Source organism: Mustela putorius, unplaced genomic scaffold (assembly GCF_011764305.1).
Source record: "Mustela putorius furo isolate JIRA1106 unplaced genomic scaffold, ASM1176430v1.1 tig00537227_pilon_pilon_pilon, whole genome shotgun sequence".
Classification (NCBI taxonomy): domain Eukaryota; kingdom Metazoa; phylum Chordata; class Mammalia; order Carnivora; family Mustelidae; genus Mustela; species Mustela putorius.
In genome coordinates, this window is record NW_025422368.1 from 39,503,878 (window position 1) to 39,514,584 (window position 10,707).

Sequence of the window (10,707 nt, forward strand, 5' to 3'; positions counted from 1 at the left end):
AAGTCTCAACACTTTTACATAAATTTTTAACAACCTTAAAACTAAATTCAGTATCCATAGGTAATAAAATAAGGTAAACTACAATGATCATGTGAGCAAGAAACAAAATGCTGGTCCATGAGCAGACAAAAATTTCTTCAATTTGGCGGGTGGGTCAGGAGGGTGCTGGGGTGCGGGGGATGACATCGTTTTGTACTGATCACCAGTCCCCAAAGGACTCAAGAGTCTTACTGATGGAACTCTATCCAGAATAAAAGGGGAGGGAAACTTTTCTAAGAATGCTCACCATCTTAGACATTTCTGCTTTCTTCTCCCAAGGAATGTGAACTATCTTGTTTTACATTTTTTTATTCTATCATTTAATCCATTTGCATGGCACTGTTGCAAAGCATTTGAAAAACACATTCCAAAGCAGAATTCACTGGCAGTAAAGCCATTGACTTCAAAATCCAGTGTCCAGCAGGGCCGTGCACCTAATGGGCAACTCAACAAGTGTACTAACCAGATCCAGAAGTCCAGAAAAAATCTTGAAATAAGATGGATCCCTAGGTCCCAATGGCTCAGTCATTGTTTTGAGAACTCTAAAACAATATGAGTTGAAATTTCCACATGTACCCACTCAAGAATTTTCCTAGGCAGAGAGGAATAGACCACATGCTAAAACTGTCAAAAGCCCATAGTGAGACTTAGATGTAAAGATGGTGGGCAGGTTTCCTGCAGTCAAAGAGAACATTCACTTTTCTAATCATTCTGTACACATTGTATCTGTAAAATGGAGGTTATGGTGCGTGTCTGTCCCTGGATCTCCCCTGAGGGGTAGGGATTACAGACTCTTGAAAGTTGGAGGTGGTGTTTGTGTTGTTGCCAGGTGGGGACCAAAGGCAAAAAGCAGTTGTTCCCATGATTAGGTCCAGATTAAGAACAGCTTTATGGGCTAGGGCTGACATCTTGAATCCTATCCTTCTGCGGAGCAGCAGATGCCGCAATTCACTGAGGGCAGGGATAATTGATTCTCTTGCTACTGGGTCGAGGAGGAGAGAAGCAGCTGGGGTTTGCAACTGTTGTGGCCGATCGATTTCAAAGGAGGCCTGGTTTGAAGAAGCCCGTTGCAGGAGCTGGGCCAAGAGACAGAGGCGTGGGTGACCACGGTGATTCCCAGGGGGAGGAACCTGGGTGACACTCTATCTGAACCCCGGGGAGTGAGAGTCACACCCTGGTTCTTGATCCTGAAGTTATCAGTCACAGCTGCGGGAGCAAGCCTCTGGCTTGAACAAGTACAAAGTACAAAGAAATGGAAGGAATTCCGCCCCCATGTGTAGACACACACACACACACACACACACACACACACACACACGCTCTGACCTAGAAACCTAGAACTTCCTTTCTGCAGACAGAGGGTGACTGGCAATATGCATAGATCTGCAGTCTCCACTTCTTCTGGGCATACATTTCCCAGCCTCCCTTGCAGTAAGGTTGGCCACGTGACGGAGTTTCTGCCAATGAAACGTGAGCGGAAGTGGGCCTCTCCCAGGTGTGGCCCGCAGACCTCCCATCCGCCCCGGTGGCCCTCTCTTCTCATCCACTGTCTGGATGGAGACTGCTTTGGGCAGCTGAGGTGGGAGGAGCCGGGCCCTGATTGACTACAGTCCTCAGAGTAGGATTTGGGGATTCCTACAATTAACGTACCCTGAATAACACACTTCTGGGACTGCAACTAAACCCCTCCCTGAAAGAGTCTCGCAGAGCCTCACTCATGGAGCTGCTGGCTGGTCAGAGGTGGTTCCACACGCAGGAGCTGCCCCTCAGGGCGCTTGCGCTGCAGGGCCTCCCGGCCTCCCCTTCTGAGTGCGCCTGCCTCCCTGGGCTGCAGCGGGGCAGGGGTGGGGGGCGGCGGAGGTGCAGGGAGCGGCCTCTCGCACCAGGCAGGGTGATGGTGCTGCGGCTTCCCTCTCTCTGGGGGCATGGAGAGAGTTCTTTGGATAAATTCCCATGCCTTTCCCTTCATATCCTGGGGTGTGTCTCTGTGGGTGTTTGCTTATTTGTTGTTTTTTTAGACGTGTGTGTTAAAATACATAAAACATAAAATTTGCCATTTTTACCCTTTGCTTGTTTTTCTTCCTTGTATTACATTGCGGGGCCCTAAGCCTTGGTAAGGATCACATCCCCGTTCAGCTTAGGTCAAAAACAAATTTCTTCTCTCTCTCTCTTTTTTTAAAGATTTTACTGATTTATTTAAAAGAGAGAGAGAGGGAGAGAGAGCATGCATACAACTGGGGGGAGGAGCAGAGGGAGAGGGACAAGAAGACTTGGGGCCAAATGTGGAGCCCCACAACCCCGAGATCATGACCTGAGATGAAATTAAGAGTCCCAAAGGTCAACCAACTGAGCCACCCCGATGCCCTTTTTCCTTTTCTTTTTTCTTGCTAAATGTAAGCTCTTTGCCTAACATGGAGCTTGAACCCATGACCCTGAGATCAAGAGTCACATGCTCTACCAACTGAGCCAGCCAGGCCCCCCAGAGACATTTTTGACAGCTACTCTTCCTCACACCTCCCAACATGGCACATGGTGGCCATCTTTCTTTCCCCCTTCCCTGTTTCCAGAACAGCTTCCAGACTCCACCAGTGCAGGAGCTAAGGCAGGCACTTCCTCATCTGTGTGGGGTTCCCACTCTAGAAAATTCCCAAAGGTGTCTTGTTTTCATTCACCACCTAACACAAGCCTTAAGGTGTAATGAGCCTTTACTTTACCAAGTTATCTAGCAGGAAGTAGCCAATCAATTAGGGAGTCTCAAAGAGGAACAGAAGGCCAGTTGGTGAGGTTTACGTTTTGCTTCCAGAGGAGGTTTTTTTTTTTTTTTTTTTTTTAAAGATTTTATTTATTTATTTGACAGAGAGAAATCACAAGTAGATGGAGAGGCAGGCAGAGAGAGAGGAAGGGAAGCAGGCTCCCTGCCGAGCAGAGAGCCCGATGTGGGACTCGATCCCAGGACCCCGAGACCATGACCCAAGCCGAAGGCAGCAGCCCAACCCACTGAGCCACCCAGGCACCCCAGAGGAGGTTTTGGTTAGGAATGTTTTATACCCACTCCAAAGTTCGGTGACCCAGTAATAGCAATGTAGATGTGGATGGCAGCTTCTCTCTTGGTTCTCCCTAACAACCACAATTATGCCTCACTTTTATTTTTTTAAGATTTTCATTTTTTAGCGTAATCTCTATACCCAATGTGGGGCTTGAACTCATAACCCAGAGACCACGAGTTGCATGCTCCATGACTGAGCCAGCCAGGCATCCCTACTCACCACTCTGAATACCCCCTTAAAGAAAAACCATCATCTTTCATCATTACTATTGAAGCCTCCAGAGTTCCACTGGGGCATAGTTTTTAGCACAAATTAGAAAATTCTCTGACATCTGCAGCCTTGCCACAGCTTGCTTGGTGAAGAAAGCTAGATTTCAGCCTCCCTCTGGACCCTGGTCAGGTGCTTTGTGCAGTGCACAACTTGCACACCTGCAGTGCTGGCCCCTTCCATTTGACTGCTAAGATTTCCTCCCAGCGTTGCCCTGAGTTATAACCAGTACCCCCCTCCTCCACATCATCAGTGTTATCCTGGGGGCTGAAAGGCATAGGCTTGGGGATCTTAAGGTGGCTGGAGGTGGAGGTGACTTGAATTAGACTGTGTCAAATAGAATTCTGTGCACTGATCTGAGAACACAACTATCTCAACAACATTGTTCCTATGGGGGAAATATATTCCTAGGGCTTTTCAAAAAACCAACTCAAAAAAAGACATAGAACCTGACTTAAATGCATTGGACTTCCTTTTCATCCTTAAGTTTCTGAATGTCTGTGGCTCACTCTAACTTTGGCCGCGGCTGGCTCAGATTTGATCTTGGCTCTCTCAGACTTTGCCCTACAAGTTGCACAAACTTTGGAAAATAGATTTCTGGACATAATGTTTTCTTTGAAACTTGATCTCCTCACAGAGGATGTATCTTTGTAAATGACTGACTTAATTAAAAAGTAGGCAGGCATTGATTATATGCATTTTCCTCTTGTAGGGCTTATTTTGGTGTCTTCCCAGAAACTGATGTTTTGTGGCTGATGGGTGAGGAGGACAGATGTTTCAGCTTGGCCTTTTCTCCTTGATATTCCTCATCTGGGCACCATCCTAGTATCAAGGGACAAACAAGCTGAACTCAACACCATCACTTGACCTCATTTCTGATTTATGAATTCTCCTGCGACCATGCAATTGGAGAAGAAGGCAGGCTCTGAAGTGTGTTTTGAATTTTAATATCTTTTCATACTGGCCTCTTTTTCTGTCAGCCACCATGTGTGTGTGTGTGTCTGCCTTAACTTGCTGACTAGAAAATTGAAACATACTTCTAGCCGGCAGCCAGGAACAAAGGGAAAAATTGTCTAAAGAGCTATTTAGCTGCCTGCATTGCCCTCCACCCCCCCACCCCCGTCAACACCCCCTCACTTATATGAACAACCCTCACAAGAATCTAAGCTGCTTTTGTATTAATGTCAGTCATGGCCTTTCTCACGGGGTTCTGTGAGCACTGAAACAGTAAGGATTCTGCCATCTTGGGTGTGTGGGGGGGGGTACTGTTCCGAGGGAGGAGGAGCTTGAGAGTGTCTCCCATCATCTGGCAAGCCAGATTCCAGGTGAAAAGAAGTATCTAGAAACTGGCTCAAGGTTATGTCCTTTTCACTCTGTCTGCTTCCTGGCTCCTTGGCAGACAGTCAGGATGGCTTCAAGGAATTGGCAGTGACTTCATCTGAAAGCATTTTCCTGAAACATGTAAATATTTATACCTTAGAGGATGCTCTGACTCCAGAAAGGCTGACCCCAGTGGTGCTCTGTGGAGGTAAAGCAGAACCCACAGAACATGCTCTGGGGCAACAAAGTCTCACCTACCTGTCAAGAGAATTTTGAATTCCAGTGACAGGAACGATCCATCACAGGAAAGTTCTGTAGGAGTGGAGAAGTGGGGTGGGTAGGAACCAGGCAGTGCCTGAGAGTCAGGTTTTGAGACGTGAACTTGCTTGTAGAGGAGGCACCCTGGAAATATCCTTACAGATGGCAATGGGTCTCTTGAGTTTGTCCTGCTCTGTGCTTTCTAATGGCCCGTTGGGGATGCTGGGCCCTGAGAGCCCTGGACAGAGAAAAGAGGTGGACAGGTGTTCAACACAAAGGCTTCAAAGGACTGCGGACCAACCTGGCATCAGGAGAGGAGATCAGCCCCCTCAATCCTGGACTGGCCCCTGGGAAGCCTCGCTATTACCTGGCAATGGAGTGGAGGCAGCAAGTTCTTTCTGGAGATCCACAGGCCAGGCTGAGGCTTCTGCATGAAAAAGCTTCCTGATCATTCAACACTTTCTTAAGACACCTGTGCTTTTTGGCTGCCACGAGGGGGGAAAAAAGCCAAGCTCTTGGCAGCCGCCTCTGATCTGGTATTAACAGCATCACACCAGTCACTTCCAGAGATTTATAAACCACACTTTTTTTGTGTGGTTCCCATGCAGACATTAAAATGTAAGATGAATTTTGTCCAAATGGTCTATGTTCTCTTTTCCGAGGGTTCCCAAGTGCTTTGGCCATGCCCAGTGGTAAATGGCTGCAAACCATATTGGTGAGCACAGTGGGGCCAAGCAGAGTCGTTTCTGAGATTCTGCTGGTGCTAGAATTGCTCACTTTATTCTTTCAGATAGCTGGAGGGCAACAGTCCTTTGACCACACTTAGAATTCATAGATTATGACATTTATAAACTTCCTATTAGGAGCACCTGGGTGGTTCAGTGGGTTAAAGCCTCTGCCTTTGGCTCAGGTCATGGTCCCAGGGTCCTGGGATCGAGCCCTGAATCGGGCTCTCTCCTCAGCGGAGAGCCTGCTTTCCCCTCTCTCTGCCTGCCTCTCTGCCTATTTGTGACCTCTATCTGTCAAATAAATAAATAAAATCTTTTTTAAAAAGGGGGGGGGCACCTGGGTGACTCAGTGAGTTAAAGCCTCTGCCTTTGGCTCGGATCATGGTCCCAGGGTCCTGGGATTGAGCCCCACATCGGGCTCTCTGCTCAGCAGGGAGCCTGCTTCCTCCTCTCTCTGTCTGCCTCTCTGCCTACTTGTGGTCTTTATCTGTCAAATAAATAAAATCTTTAAAAAAAAAAAACCTTCCTGTTACCCCAGATTGGGCCCAGTTCTCACTCTAACATTTCTCATGCCTCCCTGAACCTTTCTTTCATGGATTGTATTACAGTTTTTAATTGTAGATTTATGTGCAATTCTTTATTTTACCTCTTCCTCCCATTAGACTGTAAACTTTATGAGAGGACAGGCCGCATGTGTTTTGCTTATAACTGACTTTCAACATCAAGCACAGAGAATGACATACAGTTGGGATCCTGTAAATATTTATCCAACAAATGCACAAGTGAATGAATGAATGAATGAATGAATGAAGCTTGAAGATCAGAAAGAATAAGTCTAGTGCCATCACTTAGTAGATAAAAACACAAAATTTAAATGATTTATCTAAGTCTATGAAGCTTGGTTTTTGTTTTTGTTTTTGATGTATATGAAGACCCATGAAATTTGTCAATTAATTTGAAAGTATTAGTTACCTATATATTCTGTTGTATTAGGGGATCCAAAGGTGAACAAAATTCAATTCCTATTTTTAAAAAAAACAGCAGTTAGGAGCACCTGGCTGGGCTCAGTTGGTAAAACATGTGACTGTTGATCTCGGGGTTGTGGCTTGGAGCCCCAGATTGGGTGTGGGGAGGACTTAAAAATAAAATCTTTAAAAAAAAAAAAAAACAGTAGTTAAACTGTTAGGATAACAGTAATGACTATTCCCTAAATGCTTACCAAGACATTACTTCATTTAATACTTACAACAATCCTATGAAATAGATATTATTGCCCCCATTTAACAGATATGGAAAGATGAGCTCAGAAATAATACTGGTAGAGTGTATTAAGCTTTTACTAGTTGCCAAAATTGTTCTACATGTTTTACCTCTATTAATAAGCCCATTTAACCCTCAAGTCTTGACTAGGGAAGGATCCACTTCCAGACTCACTCATGTGACTGTGGTCAGGACTCAGGTCCTCACTGACAGGTGGCCAGAGACAATTCCTGGCTAAATGGGCATCTTTATAGTGGTAGTCACAGCACGGCTGCTTGCTTTCCCTAGAGCAAGGGCTGAGAGAGACAGAGAGGCAGAAAAAGAGGCAGAGAGACAGAGATCAAAGGGAAAGTCTTGGTAATGTAATTTCAGAAATTACTTCCCATCACTTAATTATTGCTATTTTCTGTTCATTTTCTATTGTAGTCACTAGGTCCAGCCCATATCCAGTAAGAGGGTATTAAACAAGGGCTTGAATACAAGGAGGTGGAGATGACCGGTCATCCCAGAGGCTGCTTACCACAACAAGGTTAATTTAATAACCTAAAGTCGATCAGTATAATCTGTCATATAAATGGTACAAAGAAGAAAAATATGATCACTTCAATAGATAAAGTATTTAATAAAATGTGATATTCATTGATGATTAAAAAATGAAAACGGGGTGCCTGGGTGGCTCAGTCAATTAAACATCTGTCTTTCAGGTCAGGTCATGATCCCAGGACCCTGGTATTGAGCCCCGAGTTGGGCTCCCTGCTCAGCAAGGGGCCTGCTTCTCCCTCTCCCTTGGCCTGCTGCTCCCCCTGCTTGTGCTCTCCCTCTCTCTGTCAAATAAATAAACAAAATCTTTAAAAATGAAACTAAACAAAAAAACTTAACGAACTAGAAATGGAAGGTATTGTTCTTTTTCTCCTTCTCCTGCCCTTCCCTCCCCTTCTCCTCCTCCTTCTCTCTTTCTCCTTCTTCTTTTTCTTTTGCTTTTCATGGAGCCCAATGCGAGCCAAACTCAGGACTCTGAGATCAAGACCCACGCTGAAGCCAAGAGTCCGACCCTTACCAGACTGGGCCGGCCCGGTGCTCTTGGGATTGCTCATATTCTGATAAAGACCCGTAATAGATTGCATTAATAGTCTCGCTTTCTCACTCCTTCTGTACCACACGCTTTGCCACGTGACTTTACAGGATCCTCCCATCCTGGGCAAAGTTACTGTTGATTCAACTGAGTCATATTTGGCAACAGTATTTGAGATATTAGCAAATGTGCTTCTAGCAAAGTTCTGAGGTGGCATTGCCTACTACAGTTTGCCCTTTTGTTCTACCATTTACTATGAGAAGGATCAACTCAAACTAGCCCACTGGCTCCAGCACTTATTAAAAAATAAAAATTTGGGGGGCGCCTGGGTGGCTCAGTGGGTTAAAGCCTCTGCCTTCAGTTCAGGTCATGATCTCAGGGTCCTGGGATCGAGCCTCACATTGGGCTCTCTGCTCAGCAGGGAGCCTGCTCCCCCCACCCTCTCTCTGCCTACTTGTGATCTCTGCCTGTCCATTAAATAAATAAAATCTTAAAAAAAAAACTTAAAAAAAATTTTTTTTAAAAAGGTAACATTTGCAATGGTATGAAAAATAATCAAATATCTAGGAGTAAAACAAAAGATTTTTAACATCTCTGAATGGAAAACTATTGAGAGAAACGAATGAGCTATATTATATATATATATATTTTAAGATTTTATTTATTTATTTGACAGACAGAGTTCACAAGTAGGCAGAGAAGCAGGCAGAGAGAGAGGAGGAAGCAGGCTTCCCACTGAGCAGACAGCCCAATGTGGGGCTCGATCCCAGGACCCTGGGATCATGACCTGAGCTGAAGGCAGAGGCTTTAACCCATGGAGCCACCCAGGTGCCCCTAATGAAGCTATATTTTAAAACAAACACAAAAAAGAGGGTTAGATCATGTTCATGGATTAGAAGACCCTATATTTTATTTTATTTTTGTTTGTTTTTTTAAGATTTTATTTATTTATTTGATAGAGAGCATAAGCAGAGTGAGTAGCAGGCAGAAGGAGAGGGAGAAGCAGGCCTCCCACCGAGCAGGGAGCCCAATGTGGGGCTTGATCCCAGGACCCCAGGATCAGGACCTGAGCTGAAGGCAGACACTTAACCAACTGAGCCACCCAGGCGCCCCAAGACTCTATATATTAAATATGTCAGTTATTCCCAAATTGATCTCCCTAGTGCAAGTCCAATAAAATTCCCAAAAAGTCTTTTGTGAAAATTTACATATTGATTTCAAAATATGTTTGGAAGTGCAAAACGGCCAAGAACAACTAAGTCAACCTTGAAAAAATAATATGGGGAGATTTAATTTTCTCAAAAAAGTAAAACCAGTATAATTGTTATATAATTATATTAAATCAATATAAGTAATTATAAACCAGGGTACCTGGCTGGCTCAGTCAGTGGAGCTTGAAACTTTTTTTTTTTTTTTAAGATTTTATTTATTTATTTGACAGAGAGAGATCACAAGTAGGCAGAGAGGCAGGCAGAGAGAAAGGAGGAAGCAGGCTCCCCGCTGAGCAGAGAGCCCGATGCGGGACTCGATCCCAGGACCCTGAGATCATGACCTGAGCCGAAGGCAGAGGCTTAACCCACTGAGCCACCCAGGCGCCCCAGAGCTTGAAACTCTTGATTAGAGCTCCATGCTGGGTATAGAGATTACTTTTTTTCTTTTTAAAATTATTTATTTATTTATTTGACAGAGAGAGAGAGCAAGCGAGCTAGAGAGGGAACACAAGCACCGGGAGTGGGAGAGAGAGGAAGAAGCAGTCTGAAAGATCCCCCAATAATGGGTCCATGATCAAAGGAGCGAGACTGATACAAAGTGAAGGTCAAGCAAAGCTTTATTTCGAGCCAAGCATCCAGAATCAAACCAACCAACCAGGGATGTCTCTTACAAAGAGCCGACTCCTCTCTGCCTTACAGACTAGCTTTTATAGAACAAAGGCCGCGGGTGGTTGGGCCTGGCCACATACAGGTGGCCAATGAGATTGCAACACACAGAGAAAGTTGCATAGTCATGCTAGGTCACACACGAGTGACCAATTGAATTAAAATTTACCCTAGTAGATATTTGAACTAGCCTATCTCCTTGGTCAGAATTGGCTCCCAAAAGGCCAGACCGACAATCCTTGGTAGCTAGGGAAACAGTATGCACGCCCCACTGATTGGATGTCTCTACGTGGCCTGACCCACCCTGGTAGTCCGGCTTTGTTACCTGGGACTGGTTTGGGACTGGTTTCCCAGACTTGCTTTTAAGTAAGTCCCCTGGGTGCGGGGCAGGTTCAGTTTAAGTTTTACGGCATAAACAACGAAATCGGGGCGCCTGGGTGGCTCAGTGGGTTAAGCCGCTGCCTTTGGCTCAGGTCATGATCTCAGGGTCCTGGGATCGAGTCCCGCATCGGGCTCTCTGCTCAGCAGGGAGCCTGCTTCCTCCCCTCTCTCTCTCTGCCTGCCTCTCTGCCTACTTGTGATCTCTCTCTCTGTCAAATAAATAAATAAAATCTTTAAAAATAATAATAATAAAAAAATAAATAAATAAACAACGAAATCACTGTTTAACCAGATGGAATCCTCTGGCTAAATAGGCCCTTACACAGCCCAGTGGAGAACCCAAGCAAGGCTTGATCCCAGGACGCTGGGATCATGACTTGAGCCGAAGGGAGACACTTAAGGACTAAGCTACCCAGCTGCCCCAGTATAGCAGTTATTTAAAAATAAAATTTTAAGAG

General features: G+C 45.2%; 1 non-coding gene across 1 annotated transcript; it reads right to left on the bottom strand.

The window, feature by feature from the left end:
- Positions 1-2,442: 2,442 nt before the first annotated feature.
- TRNAK-CUU lies at positions 2,443-2,515 on the bottom strand. The gene has a single exon. It is a non-coding gene; the product is annotated as a tRNA-Lys (tRNA).
- Positions 2,516-10,707: the final 8,192 nt, after the last annotated feature.